A 22605-nucleotide genomic window follows, 5' to 3' on the forward strand; every position below is an offset into this window, starting at 1 on the left:
CCTGCTGTAGCTTCACTTAATTAAATAATCCTCACTATTTGTCTTGAATCACTATATGGCATATCTATCTGCAGGTATAGAAAGTAAACTTCAACTAATTTTTAACCTGAAACTTAGGAAAGGACTCTGGGATGTCTGAAAACCAAGAAAACTTTTGTTTTACTGAAATAGTATACAGTAAACATATGAATTACTTCATACAAGTTAAAGTATATGTCAGGCTTTTACTTCGTAGAGTTTCTCATACGTTATTACTATATGGGATGTAAATTATATACTTGGTGTCTTTATCAAATAATTATCATTGAGTTAGATCCACAAAGACAGTTAAGACTATGTTGTATTTGCTAACACCTGGATGTCTCTGAACAAGCTAATTCCCTTGAGCCACGTGGTGGATGATGTACTTGAGGACTACCTCCATGTTATAGGGAGGATTACTAAAAAAAAAAATGAAAGTTACATGAAATGTTCATATTAATTTTTAAATATACAGAGTACAGACAAATAAGCCTGAAAGTCCACATCTGTCAAAAGGAAATTTTTTGTAGACAGTACATTGTGGAGTTTAATACGAATTTTGAGAGCTTCCATATTTTCTTGATTGGCACACCTGTAAAATTATTCTGGCAACCTAAATTCCAGCACTGTTTCTCCCTTTGTTTTTCTTTACATGTTAGTAGACCTAATGCACTGAAACACAGTGATGGTGCTATTGAGATTCATACCCCCAGATATCTCAAAACGGATAGCCTGCAAGTATAGCAGCAGGCTGAGTAAGGCAGAATGAATTCGTGTAAATACAGAGGCCACAGCAGGTATCAAAGAGAAAAGTAGTTTGAGACATGTCTTCAAGGACAGTGGGGAACCTAGAAAATGCTTAATCCTTCCATGACACTGTCACCTGAGAACCAAATAGCAGACAAACAGTCATGGAATGACTGTTGAGAGGCAGAGTGTAGCTTGAAGGAGTTGTAAATTTGGATATTAAATGCTCTTTTTGTTTCATCTGACTGCAAAACCTACCAAAATCCCAGAGGTAACCAGGGAAAATAGTCAAGGTTTTCATACCTCCAGAGACATCTTAGTGGATTTCAATACAGAAGAGAACAAATAATCCCTTCTTAGCAATGGTGTTGAGAACATGGCTCATTCTCTTGTCTATGCTTACTTCACAAACCTCATCAGAATAAAAAGTAGCAGCTGTGTGTCCCTTTTGTCATTCAAATCTACAATCCTGACATGAGCCTGATGAGTAGGAAAATATAATTTTTAGTTTGTGGGAGATCCTTTTCCTGAATGTTGACATAATTTTCTATTAGAAAAAAAACCAGCTTAAATTCCTCTCCCCCCCTGCCTATTCCTCCTTCCTGTCTGCTTAACATATCTGGAGAAATCAGTACCAAATGGGAGTAGATCCATGCTGTTCTGTTGTTTTTCAGACTCTACATTTTGTAAAATTTTATGGAATAAATCTAAACACAGGCTTTATGCTGTTCTGTTTGCTGCTCTTAAGAATATAATGAAAATTGTCAATTAGCATACAAATGTATTAATTGATGTACTGAAAAATTATTTCTTGCTGTTCTGTTAGGAGAAGTCCAGCCACCTGCTCCACACACTGGCAGTTTACACAATTTATTAATTTCCTGCAGCATGGATGTTTTGCCATTTCAGTTTAGCAGGCTTAAAGGGACCGCACATTAAAGATACTCTGTGGCTTTTATTTCTTTCCAGGGGGAAAAAAAAGAATGTAAAAATTACTTTTGGTTAGATGAACACCAAAATGAGGTGTGTGCCTGAGAGTGGCTAACTTTTTTTTTTTCTTTTTTTTTTCAAAGGAACCTTTATAATAACCCATCTGTTGTATCAGCTTTCCGCATATTTTCTGACATCAGGGAATCTATATTTCTGGGTCTCGTTGGTCTTTGGCAGTATAAGGCATACTAGAATTGTAAGTAGTTTTTGAATATTTTTTTCCTCTAAGCAAGAGGAACTTAAATCTGAAAAAGTTTATTTTGGCATTCCTAGTTGAGCAACCAAGTAGCCAATGGGCATTTCTAGCTCTTTGGGTAAGTCTTTTAAAATGTAAGAGGAATTGCTAATTGGGATTCAATTGTTTAGGAAAGGACTCACTCCAAGAAATTCTGATTTCCTTTTATAGGCCTTAACATGGAAACAGTCTTGCCTGTCAACTGTGATTTCTGTTTCTGAAAGTGTTGGCAAAGTCAGGTACATCAGCTTTGTGGTGGCATTTGTCATCTTTAAGTAAAGTAATCCACCACTGGAGAGCTGTGTCTTGAAAAATTAGATTTTCTCCAATAACCTCTTGAATCCCACTGAAGGGATGGAAATCACTGCTTTTCTCCCATCAGAATGCAGCAATTCAGTTTGGCTTCCCTCATCGAGTCACTCACATCCAATATTTGCTGTTCTTTAGAGAGTTTTTCAGAGTAGTCCCTTTGCTGCAGCTGGGAATAGATTCCATTGCCCAGCTTCCCTGAATGGAATGGGAAAGGTGCTAGGACTGTTCAAAAAATTTTCCTATGTGATGAAGTGATATGTTCTAGGAGCTTCTCAGAAAAAAATGAGGTCAAGCATGTCATGCAGTATGCAAAGGCTGTCACAGTAGTTGTGCTGCAGGGACAGTCTGTGGGGCATACATATAGCTATATGTGGTGCCTCTGAGAATTCTTACATATGATTAGATCTTTAAGCTGTAGGAAGAGAAAAAAATAGTTGTTTGAAGAAAGTGTACTTACCATGCAGACTTTCCTCCCCAGTGGAATTTTAAGACCACAAACAAGGTAAAACATACGGGAGTAATTTAAAATGGAGCTTTTATTTACAGTCCATATTTGTCTGACACTGTTGTAAAGTGTTTAAGAATAAGGCCCATCTGGATTTTTAAAACCAGAAGGCAGAATGCTTCAATAGCACAAAGATGAAAGAATTTTCTCTTTCTCCCTTTAGCAAACAGTGTTCATCTATTTGTCTTTTTGAACATCCATTACTTTTGCAGATTATACACCCAAAGTCCTTTTCTCCTCTGGATGCACATGTTTAACTTCCAGTAATACCCGTAAATCGTTAAGGAGAATCATGTCTTCATGCATTTTTAGAAACTCATGAACTGTGTGTTCTGTCTCCTTCCAATGTGATCATTCGTTTTAGCTCTTTGAGGCAGGCTTGCTCAAGATGCTACTGTAGCATGGAGGTTTCATGTAATAACCAAAGCTTAGTTAGGCCAGACAGTTATACATCACTTAACAAACTTATCACATCGTGGTTTCTGACAAAAGCCTGTCTTCAGAAATTTATAGCTGCCATACATTTTAATACTATTTAAACAGTACTCTTTTTTTTTTTTTTTTTTTTTTTTTGCTTAGTGATGCTGCAATTAAATTCTGGCTGGAAGCTCACACAAGAATAAAAGCAGTTATAACTTAAATGCATATCTTCCCTCCTATGGAAATTAAGTTCATACCATCTCAGTGCCTTTTTCGCAAAGGTCTATATTTTTAGCACTATTTATCTTCACGAAATGAATTGTATGAGACCCTGGAGATGAGTAATGGCTTTTCTTAATCAGCCTTTTGAAATGCCATTGTCTTGTCTGTCTTTGTTAGAACATCAGCACAGTGGTGGGTGTTTTGCAGCATAATATGAAACAAGGTACTTGCTGTTAAGAGCTTGTAATTTAAACAAAGAAGCGTCAATCGGAAAAGGAGCTGGCATACACTGGCACTTGAAATTCAAGCGCTGAATGCTTTCTGCGCTGAGGACAAGAGCAGGGAAAGAATGAACAAACTCTAAACAGACCAGAGTCCTGTTGTGTGTGCTAGCGTAATCTGCCAGGTCCTACTTAGCAGGCAGTGTTGGCATTGATTTGTACATTCTAGGTTTATGTAGCTTCTCATTGCCTGCTTATTTCGTTGTTACATTCTCTTTGATCACTATCTCAGTGTTATGTAAAGATTCAACCTACGTTTGCTTTAATATGTTCAGTACCCATTTTTGTTGCCTTTCCTGTTCTAAATAAATGGTATTTCTCAAAAATGAAAATAATCCCAAAATAAAATAAAAGCACAAAATTTTATGACACCTCCCATCATATGTAGTACATTTTCAGTACATGATAAACACATGTGAATTTTCTAATTTAGGATTTAGGCAGGGCAGAAAGGGACCACCACAGGTCATCAAACAGTGTTTTAGACATGCCCAGACAAGTGTACCTACATTATTGCTAACTGACCTTTTCCTTAGAAGCTTCCAATTAAGGAGCTGCCACAACAGCCCTACCCAGTCAATTTCCTTGTTTCACCATTCTGGTGATCAGTCATCATAATCTATAATCCCTAACCCCTGCATTTTCCCCTTATTTTCTAGAAAAATCTTTGTGTTTGGTAGCATCTCCTTCGATCTTTTCTTGTGGTTCTGCCCCGCCCCGCCCCCCCCCCCCCACTCCCCCAAATTAGTGCTCTTGTTTTCCTCTGGATTCTGTCAAATGGATCTACTTGCTATTTTAAGCATTCCATGCAAATCTGGCTACGTAGCAAAGCCTCAACTGAGTGAGGAAGAAATAACTCTTAAGGAGTATGTGACACAACATTAATGTACTTAGACTTGAGGCTTGCAGTTTTGTCTGCACTGTCATGTGGTCAATGTGTATCCATCCTCTCTGTGTTACAAACTTCGGTCTCATCTTTTTTCTGTTGCATGCCTGCACCACCAGTTGCCTCTCATTTTTTATTTCTGTTTTCCATTTCTCTTTTCTACGTGTCGTGCTTTGAGCTTGTCTTTATTGAACTGTGTCTTGTTGATTTAAAACTCTTTCCAATTTATCAGGTTCGTTTTGGAATCTGATCCTGTCTCTCAGCCTGCTTGCACCCTCTCTCCTCGTGCTGATTTTACAAGTGTGAGAAACAAGCTCACGTATATCAAAAAAAATGTTTTATTTGGGAACAAAGTCAGTGGAGCAAAGAATACAGCGCTGGGCGCAATGGGGCGCACCCCACCCCAACAGGGGCTTCTTTTTACAGAGCAACCAGGAGATTTCATTGGTTAAGCGAAACTGGGGGGGGGGGGGGGTTTCTCCTCTTTACACCTGTGCAGCTCCTTTTTCTTTGTTTCTCCGAGGCTGTCTCTCTCACTACTTTTCCACTGCCCTCTGCGTGGTGGCGGCGAAGTCCGGGTTCATCTTCATCAGGAGTTCTTCGCTTTCTTTTCTGCTGGCTTCCATTCTCCCCAGCCCCTCCCATCCAGGTTCCTCTTTACATGACACCTAACCACAGACCACCCCCCCATCCTCTTGCTTTCCCAACTCCACACAATGACCGACCATGTGCCTAATTTGTGATCAAAAAAGGCTCGCCTAACTTTTATAATTTCAACAACACTAATTTAATAACACCTCTAGCCTAACTCAATAAAAGTAATTTTTAAATTACTTTCAGCGAAAGCAAAATTCTTCAGTTATTTATCACACAAGTATATGCTCTAGTCCATCATCTAAGTCATTAATGAAATATTAGAATTTGGGAGTCATAGGACAATAAGCAGAGATGAGTAGGGTGTTCAGGGCCCAGACGTGTGGCGTGATTTTCTTACTAGAGTAGGGAACTATTTATTTGCTATTTCTTTTTTGCTTCTTTCCTAGACAACTGGAGACAGTGGACTTGTTAGTAGTGATGCAAAACTGCAAGACAGATTTTATACAGGCTTTGCATCCCAAATTGTTTTAAATTGCAGTAAACACCTTTATCTCTATTTTATAGATGCAGAGGGCAAAGTCTGGCAGCATGCCAGTGGCAAAGCTAGTGCTGGCAATGCACCTTCCCACAGTAGCAGCTGGGGCTCCCTCCACTGGTCCGCCCTGCTTCTCACCCTGATTGCCCTCCCTGTGTTTTCATTTGCCCTGCAGAAAAGTTGATGCAGTAAGATCAGCTATCTAGATCAAAGCGACATGTTCTCCACCTTGATTAGTATTCATAACATTTCCATTAATTAGTTAGTGATACTGATATTGCTAACAGCAGAAAGAGAAGGGATAAAAAGGAAAATCATCTAGAATTATCAATTTCACATAAAATCCCTTAATTTCTCACCGCTTCCCACTGTAAATGGGTGATGTATAGCACCCCTCTGGATGCAAGTTGTGTGTCCACCTCATCTCTCCTATTTATTACACATAGGTGAGAGTTTGGTACTGCTGATTTCACGTCTATTGATTCAAGGTAAGTGAATATGTCACAGCACATGGATTTATCTATTGTCCTTCAGCTCCTCCACCCATTACAGCAGGAAATAAATTTTGTGATTGAGTTCAATGGTGAGTGCTAGGATTTGAATGCTCTGTGTGGGATTGCTCTATTTTCAAAACAAGTGATAGTAAAGACTTCAGTGCTTTCTGTTGTTTCAGAAGTTCTGCTGTTCTACGCTTGTATAAGAAAGAAAAAAAAAAAAAAAAAGCCTTGCCTATCTACTTTGTTTCCTTTTGTGTAATATTAGCACTTTCTTTTTGCCTGAACAACATTACTTTGAGCCTCAGAATTAAATGCATTTCAGGAATGAGTTGGCTGTTAAGTAAGAGGGGATGTTGTTATTTTAAAATCAGAATAGATTGAAATAGAATTGACCTGAGTGTTTCCACATGCAAACATATATTGCAACATGTATTATAATACATCATAACTGTTGAAGTTTACTGAGACAAAAGCAGGCTTAGCATGAAGAAAAAAGGTGATCTGATTGATATAAGTCTTCAAAGATTTCCCCTCTCAGGCTATGAAGGGTAAAGATTTAACCCTGATCTTGAAACTAATTCCAGGTATTAAAATCTATGTCAGAGTTTTCATTCATCGGTGCCAGGGAAATCTGCATAGTCCCTGTAAAAAGGTTAGAGCAGTGAGGACCTGCTTGGAAAAACCATTAAGAAAAAAGAAGAATGAGTTGCCTGTCATGCAACTTCACTACAGTATTCTCCAGTTGCTAAATTACAAGTCTCTAATGTTTTACAGCCAAAGTTTCAATGCAGAGCAGTTGTTCTGGTGTCCTCAGCCAGAGTACCCATAGACAGATGGAGTTCAGGAGTTTCTGTGATGGAGACAAGCAGAGGTGGTATATGGCTCTGATTTGCAATTTTAAGGTTGCCCTTTATTGCAGAGTGCACAGAACACTGAGGAAAATGACAACAGGACAGCTAAAATGCCAACCCTCCCTTCTGTTTCACTGTGGGATATTTGTTGGAGGACTGCTGGGAGTTTCTCCAGCCGTGGGAGAGGAATCTGCTGGCAGAGCTGACCTTAACAGAGACATGGACCTGCTTTTCAAAGGGGTCTGTCCACGTGCAGCTGCCAGTAAGTTCAAAAGCAATTTCTAGATTTTAATGTATATTCTGAACTGCATTATTAAGGTCAGTGATGACCTTTCTTTCTGCTGAGTGCTTGCTATGGGAAGATGGATGCAATATCCTTAATCCTATTTTACTGGCATCTTCATAATTATAACAGCCATTTAGTCTAAAGGAATAAGAGGGTGAAAAACACCTAGTCCTCTTTTTGGAGATAATTTCCCCCTAAAATATGTTTCTGTCCTGGGAAATGTGAGAATGATACGGTTCTTCAGGTGGATGGAGAATGTCTGTGTTATCAGAAAATAATTGCTAAATTATTTTAGCCTAAAACTTGCTTATTTTAACCTAGCTCTGTGAGCCTAAGGCCAACCCACCAAGTTCTTCCTACCAGTTTTGAAAACAACCTGGCACACAATAGTCAATCTATTTCCTAACTTGCAGATCATAGACAGTAGAAGAGGCTCGGTAAATCAGATGTGTTCCCAAGTTGAGTCTGTCATTTCACTCTTTGGTTCTGCCTGAAATGCTACTGAGGGAGAAGGGACAACTGAGGATGCTGCTGCTGAGGAAACATATGTCAGAGGGAGATGCAGTCTTCTCTCTGCTCTACAGCTGGTAGCAGTAAATACAGTCCTGACCTGCAAGGTGGGAAAAAGCCAGTTTCACTGCCCCTTCTCAGAACTTACAGATGCTGGGCTTTGTAAAGAAGATGAAGAAAAATCTTCCACCTCACTCTTCCTCCCCCTCTAAATTTCAGACACCATTTTATTTGTTTTTTTCACCAACTTAATTGCAACTTTTTCCTCTCAATAGAAAGGAAAATAAAGCTGTTTGTTTCCATGCTTCCCACTGATTTTGTGCCTCACTGACAGGGAGGCTGGTGTATTCATCACACCTGAGAGCAGAGAGTGCCCAATCTCATCTTCTTGCCATGGTTTTGGCCCTTTTTATTCCTGAGCATGCCCATGCTCACCCTAAAACTTGAGTGTTATGTGTACCCATGTTGAATAAAAAGCAACAGCACTCATAGGAGAATTGTCCATGCTGCATTTTTTGCCTTCTTTTGTTATTTTGTTTGTTTGTTTTTGCTTTGGTTTGGGTAGCACTCTAGCTGTGAAGTAGTACTGCCAGGTCTTTCAATAAGAAACTTGCTAGGATAAGTATCTCAGCATTCGTTGCTATGCTACTAAGCTGAATTTATACTCCATGTTGTGGGGAACCAACTTGCAAAGAAAAGGACTCCTGGAGTTTAGGTGAAACAAAATAATCCCTCTGTCACTTGGTCATCTCTTCTGTTTTGGAGAACCAGTACTATTTTCAAAGCAGTGTGCAGCAATAAAGAAGAAATGTCTGACACTGCATTTGTCCTAAGCTTGTCATGGTGTTGAAGTCGCTAGTGGGTTATGTGAATGTGCTCTTCACAATGTCTGAATAAGGCTATCTAGGGGATTAGGACTGCTTGCTCTTCCTGGTTAATGCTGTTGTGATGTAAAGATATCAAGGGTGTGATGATGTTTGGGGTTGTAGGAAATACAACCCTCATAAGGTAATAAGGCTTGCTAATGCACTGGCAGTAACTATAGGGTTACAATGTTCTATGTTCGGCACATAAAGTCTGAACACAGATAGAAAATAGTATATCTTGTTTAGAGCTCTGTTTGCTAAGCATTTCATGTTTAGCTTTAAACTGGTTGCCAGAATTTGGTTAATACAGTAACAGTACTGAAGGTGGCTGTATTAGGCTGTTCAGACAAATTAAGATGCAAGCTTATGTCTTGCCTCAAAATATTTTGAAAAACTTACCAAGTGTGCAAGTTTTAACAGTCCTTCACACAATTGTTCCTTGCTTGTTTTGTAGCAATATGTCTTGCTAGCCACAACTGCATTACAAGGGTCATTCAGGGAGTTCAGAGAGATGAACTGCTTTTAGACTTTTTCTCCAGCCCATTAAGCACAGGCTCTCTGTCTTCAGTGTCAAATGTGACTGTCTTTCTGTCTGTTTTTTTTTCCTGAAAATACACATTTTTGTGGACAGTGCAAGGAAAATTACAGTCTCTGATAATGTTTAAAACCTGTCTGATGGCATCACAAAGCCATGATTGAGTACATTATGTTGTTTGGTACTTGCAATATGTCTTTTTCTTTGGAAAGGACATTCTTCAAGAGAACTCAAATGAAGTTTGAAGGGAAGCTGGTGGAGTTTATTACTTTGCTCCATCAGAAGTTTCTTTTTTTTCTGTCCCTTTGTGAAGAGGCAGATTTATCTTGCTGTTGCTGGTGAATATTTAGAATGGCACAAACAGGTATTTCTTCTAAGCATGCAGGTCTATCTTTTTTTGGTTCAATAAACCTGTTCTGTAGAGATCATGCAATGACATTAATGATTCTACCTGATCTCTGTTTAAACTACTCTCTCTTTATCTCTGTAATTACTGAGGGAGCTGATTAGAACCCTATAGCTGGGATTACAAAATTATTTCTATTCTAATTCCAGGTTTTCCATCGCCTATTAATATTTGCATGATGCTTGGTTTCCACAATAAAATAATTTCTCAGCTTTAGGTAGATTCTCAGGCAACATGACTGTTTAGGGAAAGGTAGAAGTTGCTTGAAAAAGATGTCATCCAGGAATTCCCTGGAGTGCCTTCCTCCACTTTCCATTCAGCCTGTTTTAAGACTTAGAGAAATCATCAGTGTGCTGTATCTAATAAATCGTTAAGCTTATTAGTAGGCAAGCACTGATGATCAAGGTGGGATATATGGGGAAAATAGTTAACTAACAAGAATAATCTTTTAAAATAAACACATTATTTATGTGCATAGAATCATAGGCTACCAGATTGGAAGGGACCTTAAGGATCCTCTGATCCAACCTTTCTCAGCAAAAGCATGGCATAGACAAGATGGCCCAGCACCCTGCCCAGATGAATCTTAAAAGTGTCCCATGTTGGCAAATCCACTGCTTCCCTGGGGAGATTCTAGTGGCTGATTGTTCTCACTGTGAAATATTTTCCTCTTGTATCCAATTGTAATCTCCCCAGGAGAACTTGTACCCATTAACCCTTGTCTTTTCCATGTGATTCCTTGTGAAAAAGGGAGTCTCCATCTTCTTTTTAGCTATCCTTTAAATACTGGAACATGGTGATAAGGTCTCCCCCAAGCCTTCTCTTCTCAAGGCTGAACAAACCCTGTTCTCTCAGCCTTTCCTCATATGGCAGCCTCCCAGTCCTTTGATCATCTTTGTGGACCTCCTCTGGACCCTCTGAAGCCTGTCCACATCTTTTTTTTGTATAGAGGGGACCAAAACTGAACACCATATTCCAGGTGCAGCCTGACAAACACTGAGCAGAGTGGGATAATGACTACTTTATCTCTACTGGTGATGCCTTTGTTGGTGCAATCCAGCATCCTGTTGGCTTTCTTTGCTGCTGCACAACACAGTTTACTCATATTGAGCTGCTTGTCCCCCAGGACCCTCAGGTCCCTTTCCACAGAGCTGCTCTCCAGCCAGGTAGATCCCAGTCTGTGCTGCACTCTTGGATTACGTTTCCCCATCTGCAAGACCTGACACTTGTATTTGTTGAACTTTGTAAGGTTCTTGTTAGCCCACTCTTCCAGCCTATCCAGGTCATCCTGCAGTGGGGGTGGGGCTCTCCCAAAATGTCCCCTTCCCCACCTAATTTGGTATCGTCAGTAAAATTCACCAGGGTACGCTTGATCTCTCACCCAGATCACTTATGAAGATATTAAACAGTGTTGGGCCCAATATTGGTCCCTGGGGGACCCTACTTGTGACAGTTTGCCAGTTTGAAACAGAGCAATTTACCACCCTCTGGGTGCAGCCTGCCAGTCAGTTCCCCACCCACCACACAGACCACATCGGTTTTTACAGGAGGTGGCTATGGGAAACTGTATCAAAAGCCTTGGAGAAATCCAGGTAGACAATGTCCAGCGCTTGCCCCACAACAACTGAGCAGGTTACTTTGTTGTAGAAGGTGATCAGGTTTGTCAAGCACAATTTACCTTTGGTGAATCCATGCAGGCTTCTCCTAGTCATGTGCTTTATTTGGCCTGATAGACATCAGGATGTTTCATTCCATGACTTTGCCAGGGATTGAAGTCAGACTGATGTGCCTGTAATTTTCTGGATCCCCCTTTCTGTCCTTCATGTAGATGGGGCTGACATTAACCTTCTTCCAGTCTTCTGGGACATCCCTCGATCTCCATGACTTCTCAAAGATTATGCAGTGGCCTCGCAACAACATCAGCCAGCTCTCTTAACACCCTTGGGTGGATAATGTCGGGGCCCATTGATCTGTAGAGGTCAAGCTCCTGTAATAGTTTGCATACCAACTCTTCCTTCACTCATGGTTGGTCTGTATTTACATTGAGCTGGATTTTTGTTTCCAAGGTCTGAGGCCCAACCATGCTAGTAAAGACACAGGTGAAGAAAGCGTTGAGAACCTCTGCCTTTTCAGCATTGTTGGTGACTAATTCACCTCTCCCATTTAGCAGCTGGCCAGTATTTTCCTTCTGTTTCTGCTTGCTGTTTACATACCTGAAGAACCTTCTCTTGTAGTTTTTGACATTTCTGGCCAATTCTAGCTGAGGTTTTGTTTTTCTAACTGCATCTCTGCATGCCCTGACAGTTCTCAATGAGTATCCATCTGCTTTTATATCTCTGGTATGCTTCTCTTTTAGTTTGAACCAGACTCAGAAGATCACAGTTAAGCCAAGGGGTTCTCTTGTTCTGCTTAATTCCCTTACCTTTAAAGGAGATGAACTGATATTGTGCTTCCAGGAGAGCATTCTTGAAAATCTCCCAGCTCTCGCTAGCTCCTTTATCTTCCATGAAATCTTCCCACAGAATCCTTCCCGACTAAACTCTGAGCGAGCTGAAATCTGGTCTTCTAAAATCTAAAAGCTTTGTCTTAAGTTCTAACCTTCAGCATGCTCAGCAGAATCCCAAACTCCACAATATTGTGATCACTGCAGCCAAGGCTATCGCTAACCAAGATATTACAAATCAGGTTTTCTTGATTTGTGAGTAGCAAGTCCAGCAGTGCCTCATTCCTGGTTGGCATATTTAACATCTGTATGATGCATAGATGACTCTATGCAGTCCAGTAACTTGATGGACGATGTATGAGCTGCTGTATTGTTCTTCCAACAAATATCTGGGTAGTTGAAGTCACCCATAAGAACCAGGTTCTGTTGACCTAAAGCTTGCTTAAGTGACCCAAGTATTGCTTTGTTGGCCTTACCGTCTTGATTTGGAGGCCAGTAACAGATGACTACTGTAAGATTCCCCTTGGAGACAACCCCTCTGATCTTGACCCCAAGACATTCATTCAATAGGGCTTCCACAATCCCCATAGTTGATTTTATACATTCAAGGCTCTCCTTAACATAGAGTGTGACTTCTCCACCTCTTCTTCCCTGTCAGTCTTTATGAAACAGCCTATAGCCATCCATCATGATCCTCCAGTCATGTGAGTTGTCCTATTACATTTCAGTTATTCCTAATATAACTTTCTGACTGGTCACAGAGCTCCAGTTCCTCCTGTTTGTTTCCCAGGCTGTGTGTGTTTGTACACATACACTTGTTGCCTCATCTAATTTAGCTGTAATTATTTCCATGTCTGAGGCTATTGTATTTGTGTGCACATCTGTGTGAATCGATGGTATCATAGTGCAGCATTATGCCCTACTGCACTTTGGACAATGTGAAATTCCCTTTTGAAGTTTAATTCTTTCCACCATAGCTACTGCCTGTGGTTGTTTGACACCATATTTCATGTTCACAGGGTAAGGCTGGCATGGTCACTCACTTCCCAAGTTATTGCTCTGCAATATGATTTTAATCCAGTTCTCCCTACTAAGAAAGATTTTAAAAATAATTAAATGCAGGAGCTACTAAAAGTCATTACAAGCCAAATTCCTTAAATTCCAACACTGTTCATTCTCACTTTTGATAATTCCCTAAGTAGGAGATTACTTACATAAGACAGAATGAGAATAAATCTCTTTTTATAAAAAATTAATAAGTAGAAAATAAAATTTCTCAGAGGTTGAGGATAGTGTGGGAGCATCAATTCTTTCTTTGCTCTATTACCAGTTTGGAGTTTTGTCTTTGTGTTTCTCTGGGAGAACACTGTCTTTTATTCAGGTAGTTCTCCTCATTCTGACTGACACTGATTTGAAGCTCTTGGAAATATAAAGATCTGTAGACTATCTAGCTCTCTTATTTCTTCCAGAGGTAATAATATCCATTGCTGAAATACAGTGTGCTCGGTCTTGTGGCTGATCTCATTCACCAGGGCTCACCTGTATCTTCATGCTATTGTGCTTTCCCAAAACCTCAGGTAGGTGGGTTTCTCTACAGCTGAGTGTCTCTGAAGGGAGAGACTTCACTTCACTATGATATTTTTAGACACGCTGCTTCAAAAAAGTGCTCACCTACTGATGCCTGCTGGGTTTGAGTGGGGTGGAACATATGGTCTCCCAGTAGCAGACATTAGGTTTCCCTGACCTAAGAGCAACCCAAACTGCTATTCCCATAAATAAACCCTAGTGCCAAGTCAAAATCTAATAATGAGTTCATCCTAGTTAATGTACTTAATTGAAAGAAAGCCTACATTAGTCTAAATGTACCTTTCTGACTCAATAATCTGCTTTTCTGAACAACTGTATATAAACACCCATTATAATTTTTCCCTCCTCTTTCCCACTCCCAATTTAATTTGCAGTTATCTTCTATAGTGAATGACACTTCTGTAGCTCTTAAAACAGCTTTGATGCTTATATGCTAAGGTATTTTGCAGATTAATGAATTAAAGCACTTTGGTATGTAGGAGTCAGATTTGGCAAACAAGTCATTAAAGTAACTTGTAACTGATGACACATAGCAGCATAATTGCTATGATAGATTCTGCAAAGCTAGGTAACAGTTGACCTCTATAACACTCACATATTTTTCAGTTAATTACGGTAACACTTTATGGATCCAAGGACAATTCTTTCAAGCAGTAAAATATTTATTGACTCTCAAATTCAGGTGCACATGTACATTTTTGGTGACATTCTATTGGTATATGCAGAAATCCAGGCAAGAATACTACATGCTGAGCTGTGTGGAGGATGGAAGTTCTCTACTAAAATGTTGTTTTCGTTCTAGATCTGACTGAAGGCATAGGATTTTTAAATACTTGGAGTAGAAAAGAAATGAGGCCTTCTTTTTGTCTTTTTTTTTTAATGATAGTGGGGCTTTTTGATAAAAGTATTTGTTTAATTTTGGTTTGAACTGTTTTTATAATAGTATTGATAATAGAGCTTTAAAAAAGAGTTTTAAATTTAAAATAGTATTGAAATGAGACATACAAATGTTTTGATGTTAAGCCATTAGGGGATATTTTGCAGACCAAAGTCCTATTTTTGTAGGATACTGAAATTGAATTTGTCTCTGTATAGTGATATATATAAAAAAAAATTATTTTGAAAGGTCTCTGACCGATGACTGTTCAGCATCCCAAAACAGAAGCATACGTTCCTTTTGTTCAGAGTTTGATACTGAAAGCTAGGTTTTAACTAGGAAGACATCCAGTGGGATGTATTAGGCTTTCGCACATCAGGTAACTTATTTTAAATCTAACCCTAATTGTAGGTGTTGAGTGCCTAAAATTGTGGCTCTGAGCTAAGCTCCTTTGCAGTTTGTAATTCTCACTTCATCTACTGTCACTTCATAGAGTAACACCTGCTCCTTTTTAGTAAATTTTTGGTTACTTTTCCTTCCTTTTAGATGAGGAATTTTATAATGTTCTCCAGATTTTTGCATCTTCACATTTTCTTTTTGGTTTTATAACAATAAAGAATTTATCTTCTGAAAACTATATAAGAATTTATTCATAACATTGAGATAGTGCAGAAACAAAATTCCTCACTTGAGCTAATTATTCTTGAAAACTGTTGTATTTTCTTTGCTCCAGAATCTTCCCAGACACATTACCCCAAAATCTTCATTACTCTCCAGGTAACCTTTTGTTATTGAAACACATTTTACAGTTACATACATGTGATTTTAATTGCAAAACAGTGAGTCTCATCTGAAGACACTGGTCTGTAGGAGTTTTTGTATTCTGTTTAATGGCAGGTGGATCTGGCTCAGTATCTTTATCCTGTGGTATAGCATATACTACTTCATGCATCCAGCTCTTAAAATAACTGCACTTGCTCCTCTTTATTTAATCCTTAAATTTGAAAGGAAAACATCTAAAGCTGTGAATTCCTGGGTTTCAATGCTAGAGGTATTTAGCCTGCAGTCTATGGATGGTGGTGATCTCTGCATCTGGCTGTGCAGATAGTCTGATGGGAAACTCCCAGCCAGCACTTTGTTGATACAGGGATGTTTTTAGAGATTTAGGAGGGGGTTGTGCTTCTCTCTATTCAATGCTACAGTAAGGCATTAAGGGATACCATGAATCCAAAGGTATGTTTGTTGGGTAAGCTGCAAAGCCTATGTGCAGACCACATTTTAGCATTTTGATTTAGGTTCCAGTCATGAACCCAAACCTTTGTAGAATGCAGAGCACAGAAGACTGCTGAGCCCCAAAACAGCCAGAATTTGATAGATGCGGTTTCTGGGTAAAAAAAAAAAAAAAAAAAAAAAGTAAGCCAATAAGCTTGAGTTTTCAAGATAACAAATATTACAAAAACCTTCACAAGGCAAAAATACTAAGTAGGAATTAAAGTCTAGCAATGGTCACTTAATGTAAACAAAGACTATTTTTTCCTTAAAAAATCTAAATGAGAATGCCAGGCATTTATAAGTAAACTGAAGTTGACCTAATTTCTATTATGTTAAGCAACTATGATACCTTTTATACAAAGACTTATATTAAGTATGATTAAAGGATGTAAGTTTATATTTTAGATAGTTCTGGAATACAAATATGTAACTACAAATATGAAACTTTTTTCAGGCAAGGGAATAACTTTGATGCTTGTCTCTAGATGAATATCCTTCTCTGACTTGGAGGGGTAAAGCTCCTAAGATTTCAAGAATTCTGCTAAGGACTTTAAGGAAATCAGTATTTTGGTCTTAGTGTGTTAATATTGGAGGTAGTGTTTCCAGACTACATCTGAAAGCACACATGGTGCTTGAAACCTGCAGTTAGAGAACCCTTGTGGTCCATTAGTATTTTATTTTCTGTGAAAACCCAACAACCAAAATCCTATTATTTATAGATAATAAAACATATTAATTGAGAGGAGAAAACAGCCTTTACTCCTTAATCTTGCCATAGCCTAATCATTGGCCTGCCTTGGTCTCTGGAGAAGCATGTATTACTTCTTGGAGATTTGAGCTGGAATCAGTTTTTCAGAGACTGTCTTTGCACCTGTTGCCTGAATAAATTCCCATTGAATTATAAACAAGACATTGTTGTAGTATATCTGCCAGGAGTTACAATTTTCTGGCAGGACTTTCTGCCTGCCTGTTAACTCTATATGGTAATGTGTTTTGATACATGTCAAAAATCCATGGTTGATCATAGTTTAGGGGCAACATTGAAAGCCTACTTCAGTCAGGAAGAGACTTAGTTTGCCGTGAGGGGATTTTCATAAACATATTGCTTCACGCTATGTAAGCATCCTGTCTTTCTTCCTATGGCCCCCACAGTCTCCCTCTCAACAACTATTAAAATATGCAGGCCAACAACCTTATGTATCTGGACATGTTCAAGTGAACTAATTTCAGCATAAAAGGGGTAAAGGGATAAATGTTTCTATGGCAATACATTTTTAGAGTACGTGGATCAGAAGCAAATATTGGTCTTATTGTTACTGTCACAACAAGTGCTGTTAAGTCACATTTAGTGTTCTGTATAGTAACTGAGAAAGTCAATTAATCCTAAGGAAAACTTCTTTTATGTGGCCAAAGCTAATCAAAAGGTTACTATTTAAGGCATCACTTACAAACAGTTGCACCATAGACCTGTTTTTGGATGCTCTTATTTAATATCTAGAGGATTTTTCAAGAAGTCCTCAAAATAAAAGAGAAAGAGTGTTTAATCACTGCTATCCTTAATTTTCTTATAAAAGAAAATTATATTTCATCACAGATTCTAGCAATCAGAATCACAGATTCATAGAATGGTTTGGGTTGGAAGGGACCTTAAAGACCATCTAGTTCCAGCCCCCCTGCCACGGGCAGGGACACCTTCCCCCAGACCAGGCTGCTCAAAGCCCCGTCCAGCCTGGTCTTGAGCACTTCCAGGGAGGGGGCAGCCACAGCTGCTCTGGGCAACCTGTCCCAAGGTCTCACCAGCCTTACAGTAAAGAATTTCTTCCTCATAGCTAATCTAAATCTGCTCTCTTTCAGTTTAAAACTGTCATCCCTCATTCTATCACTACCCTCCCTGACAGAGTCCCTCCCCATCTTTCCTGTAGGCCACTTTAAGTACTGGAATGCTCTATAATGTCTCCCTAGAGCCTTCTCTTTTCCAGACTGAACAACCCCAACTCTCTCAGCCTGTCCTCATAAGGGAGGTGCTCCAGCCCCCTGATCATCTTCGTGGCCTCCTCTGGACCCACTCGAGCAGGTCCATGACTTTATGTTGGAGACTCCAGAGCTGAATGACTGCACCAGAGTCTTTTGGCGTATTTCAATACTTAGAGTGAAGGGGGTTTTTCTTCTGCAATTTAGATAAAGTGGAAAAAGAAAACAAAGTGGAAAAGAATCTTTGACTAGTATGGGGGCTTTTGCTTGATTTATATTTACATTAAAAATATTGTTCAGGTACAGTTCAGGAGTTATCTTCTATCCCAGTGCTTTTTCTTTGGCTAGTAGCTAGTATTGGATGCTTATAGCAATAATATAGGAACTGATAAGTGCAGAGTTGCATTTTTTTCCTACTTTACATTCTTACTCTGAAGTGCAGGAACTTCAGGAAGTTATATATGCATTTTTAATAGCCCTTGATGGACTTGCGTTAATTTATCTGATCAGTTTTTGAGTTTACTCTTTTCTTATGTAAATCCACACTTTCTAATTTATCCCTGTATACTTCCAGCATCTTGTGGCACTAAATTCCACAATATAATTTTGTGTTTTCTGAAAAAAGTCCTACCTGATTAATTCAGGATACAGTGTTGGCACAAAAGCAAGTGGGTATAAACTGGCACGAATATATTTAAGGTTAGAAATTAGAAGAACGGTCCTAGCAATTCCAGTCAGATTGTTAGGGGTAGTCTGAAGAAGGAACATGAGAGGTTTATCAGAACAATTATAAAATGTATTTGGAGGTGACTGAAATTAACAACTCAGGTACTTTCCTACAGTAAGTTCCCCTTTTTCTCTAAATTTTAAATCACTGATGGTACATCTTTCTTGCTGCAAAGCATGAAAAATTAGGGAGCACAGCTCCTGTCAACATTAATTACAGCTGTTATGAAGTCAAAACACTGTTAGGAAAAAAGCTCTTAAAAAAGCATTTGTAAGTTGTAAAACAAGGACTGATCTATTGTTGCCATTAAGAGCCTCATATTTCAGAATGCACTATAAATCTTACAAGTTGCTGAGACCTATTATGTATAAAACATCATTTTGGCACACTGGAAAATTGCCAATTGAGTTTTAGTACATTCCCTTCAGTCTTTGGTTGTGGACACAAGAACTGAGTCGTAAATTACCTTAGGGCATTTTTATTTCCTTCCTCATCAGGATGACTCTCTGCTGTATTTAGCCTTTGAATTGCCTAATTTGTAAACACTTTTCATGAACTCTGTAATTAATTGGTAGGCAAGACTACACACTGGCTGGAAGTAATTGAAGATTACTCTTAATTGTAAGAGCACACTTTTGGTGGATCATTTAAAATACATATGCAGATTAGAGGCAAATATAAACAGTAATTAACGTGTGAATGCAAACAGTGTGTTGGTTTGGAAGGTGTGCCATCAGAGTTCATCTGCTCTCCTGAACCTCCTTCTTCCCTGCTTGCCTTATGTAGGAATACAGCACCCTGACCACTGCACCCAAGCAGAGGCTCTGAGGAGGTGGAGGGTGGTGACACAGTTTTGGTTAATAATGAGGTAACCCACAAACTAAAGGCATTCCTCACCTGTCAGATACTCAGTCAAATTCCACCTCTCACAGGCAGACTCTGCCTCCTCTTACTGCCAGCTGAAATAAATCAAATGCTAGAATGAGTCAGCAGAGCTAAGTTAACATTTCTTTGCAGGATTGCAGCAACTGTTGAGCAGTCTGGGCCTGCAAAGGCACCTAGCCTTCTCGTCAGGAAGATTGATTATTATGTACATATAATGAGATTCTGACTTAAACTGGTATAAATCAAATCAGAATTGGCCCCTCTAAAGTTGGCTGGTTGCAACTGTTGCTTTTTATGTTCTATTACTTTACATGCTTTCCTGCAGCATCTTCTGAGCTAGATAGGTGATTATACTAGACTATAAATTGGAGGATTTTTACATCATCTTAGCCAAGCAGGCAGACCTAAGTACATGGTTGGAAACTGTATATCTGACATGCTGATGCTAGTCAAACAATTAGTTATAGAAAAGATAATTTTCCTGTAAAAATATGAATATTGCACCGATACCTTTGGAGATAGGTTTGAATACTTGAATCCTGCTAGAGCCGTTATGACTTTAGCAGGCTACACATGCTTATAATGGAGCAGTCTGATTTTTGATGTTTTGTCCATTCAGACTGTTTATTTATTGGCTTATGGAGGGGTCTGTATCCTCAAAAAATTGCTTTGATTAAAAATCCTAGATAGCTTCTTTCTATTTCAAGCTTTTAGCAGGGCTAAAAATGATTCATGCTGCACATTAAATTTGGTATTTCTGCAAGCATGGACACATAATGCTGTAGTAATTTCCATGTTTTCCCAAGTTTGATTCCCCCTGAAATTGCTTACAGAAATGATTGAAACTTCATCTAAATAATCATATTGTGAATATTTAAATGATACCTGCTTGAATCACATCATGCTGTCAAATAGATTCAAAGATGCTTCTGTGCAAGCTCAGCAAAAATGAGTAGTGTGTGATATTCTGGTTATTGTGTGTGATATTTGGCTGAGGTAAATTGGTAGATTTTGGCTAAGTTCTTTCTTTAAAATTTCTTATATTTTCTTGGAAGTGCACACTCAGACATTAAGCTTCTGTTTGAGTCAAAACTTGTGTTGATTTTTATGATTTATCTGTTGAGAATGCAAATCAAAATCAGAATTATGGAAAAATTGTGTATTATAAGAGTCTAATACACATTGGAGTAAATTTTCACAGTTTGCTCTATGAAAATTTATCTAAGGTTTATTTTGGAGTTTCCTGTTTGTAAGATAATGGGTGCTATATAAGAACTTATCTTCAAGACTTGCAGATTTTTATATACTGGTTTAAGAGAAAGGACAAAGATTATTATGTGCTTCTGCAGCTTATTGAACAAAAAGTATACATTCTGACTGGCAATGAAACCAGTTGTCATGGTTTGAGCTCAGAGGGCAACTGAGCATCACATAGCTGCTCACTTGCCTCTCCTCCCCCAGCACTGAGAAGGGGAAAATAAGCAAAGGCTTGGGATTCGAGATAGGACAGGGAAAGATAAACCACTCATTGCAGTCACAGGCAAAAGGCAGACTTGTTAGGGGAAGAAAAAAACAACATATGTTTAATACAGGCACTAACAACAACAGCACTTAGACTAGGACAGTGAGAAACATTACCACACCTTGAAAACACTTGCCCCCCACCCCACCCCTCCCTTGTTCCCAGGCTCAGCTCTGCTCCCAATATCTCTACCTCCTCCCCTCAGTGGCACAGGGGCAGGGCACGGGGGGTGCAGCCAGTGCTGCCGCTGCTTCCATCTTTGGGGAGGGTGGAAGGGAGGGGAGGAAAGGAACTTCTGGAACTCCCACATGGTCCCCCTGTCACAGGAGGCAGTCCTCCACAACTTTTCTTCAATTTGAGTCCCTCCCATGGGATGCAGCATTTCCTGAGCTGCTCAGGTGTGGGACCCCCCAGCAGGCTGCAATTCTCCCAGTGCTGAACTACAACAGCAGGAACTGCTTCTTCCCACAAGGTCCCGGCTGCCTTCAGGTGCATCCACCTTAATTGGCTCCTGTGGGGCTCCTCACAGGCCATAAATTAGTGTCTGCTCCACCACTGACCTTCATGGGTGGAGCGGGGGGGCCACCCTGGAGACTCCCCACAGGATACAGTGGGGTCTCTGCTCCGGCACACCTCCCCCCTCTTTTCTTCCTCTGTTCCTCCACTGACCTTGGTGTTCACGCAGCTGCAGCAACTCCTCCTCACAAGTCCCTTCTTAAATACGTTATCACAGAGGTGCAGCTGATTGGCTCAGCCCTGGCCAGAGGTGGAGCTGACTTGGAGCTGGAGGAGCTTTCAAGAAGCTTCTCATGGGGGGTCACCCCTGTAGCCCCCTCCCCTGCTACCAAAAACCCCTCCAATCACTTGAACCCAGGACACAAAAATAAAATTATGGAATTATACTGATGCTATGTATAATGAGACTTGATAAATTCCACCAAAATGATATCCTTTGAAGAGTTTTTGAGGTAACATTCTTTCTGCTATCAACATTAAAATTAATTATTGTTTTGAAGAAAGGGAGGTGAAAATATTTTAGCTTTTCACTTTTAGATCCTAGAAAATTTTTTAAAAATGACCAGAATTATCTGTACACTTGTAACTGTGATTATTGTGTTTATTAGAGTGTATATATTAGAGTCATTAAATTTGAAAATATGTCTTAATTGTTTTCCATCTATTTTTTCCCCTTACTGGTGGTTTCCTATGAAAATGTTATTGACAAGCAGAAGTTACACATTTATATAGCAGTGTATATCCTCATAGTGTTGGGTTTATATTAAAAACTTTTGTAATTACAAAGGAAACATTCAGATTTTACTGTGAAGGAAGGCTGGAGACACGCTGAAAAGAAGAAAACCTTACAGCATGTTGCACCCAATTTATGAATTCTGTAGAACAATATAGTTTCTTAATAGTTTTGTTTGTTTGTTTTGTTTATTTTTTTCTTTTTCTTTTTTTTTTCTTTTAACAAATATATATATTCTATGAATTACAACTTCTTTCCCATTCAAATGATGTTTTATATCCCAAATAGCTTCCTCAAGAAATTATTGACCAAACTGTGTTGAGGACAACCAAGTAACAGGCAAATATAATAAAGAACATGAGTTGAAGTT

Source organism: Tyto alba, unplaced genomic scaffold (assembly GCF_018691265.1).
Source record: "Tyto alba isolate M040663 unplaced genomic scaffold, T.alba_DEE_v4.0 Super-Scaffold_16, whole genome shotgun sequence".
Classification (NCBI taxonomy): Eukaryota; Metazoa; Chordata; class Aves; order Strigiformes; family Tytonidae; genus Tyto; species Tyto alba.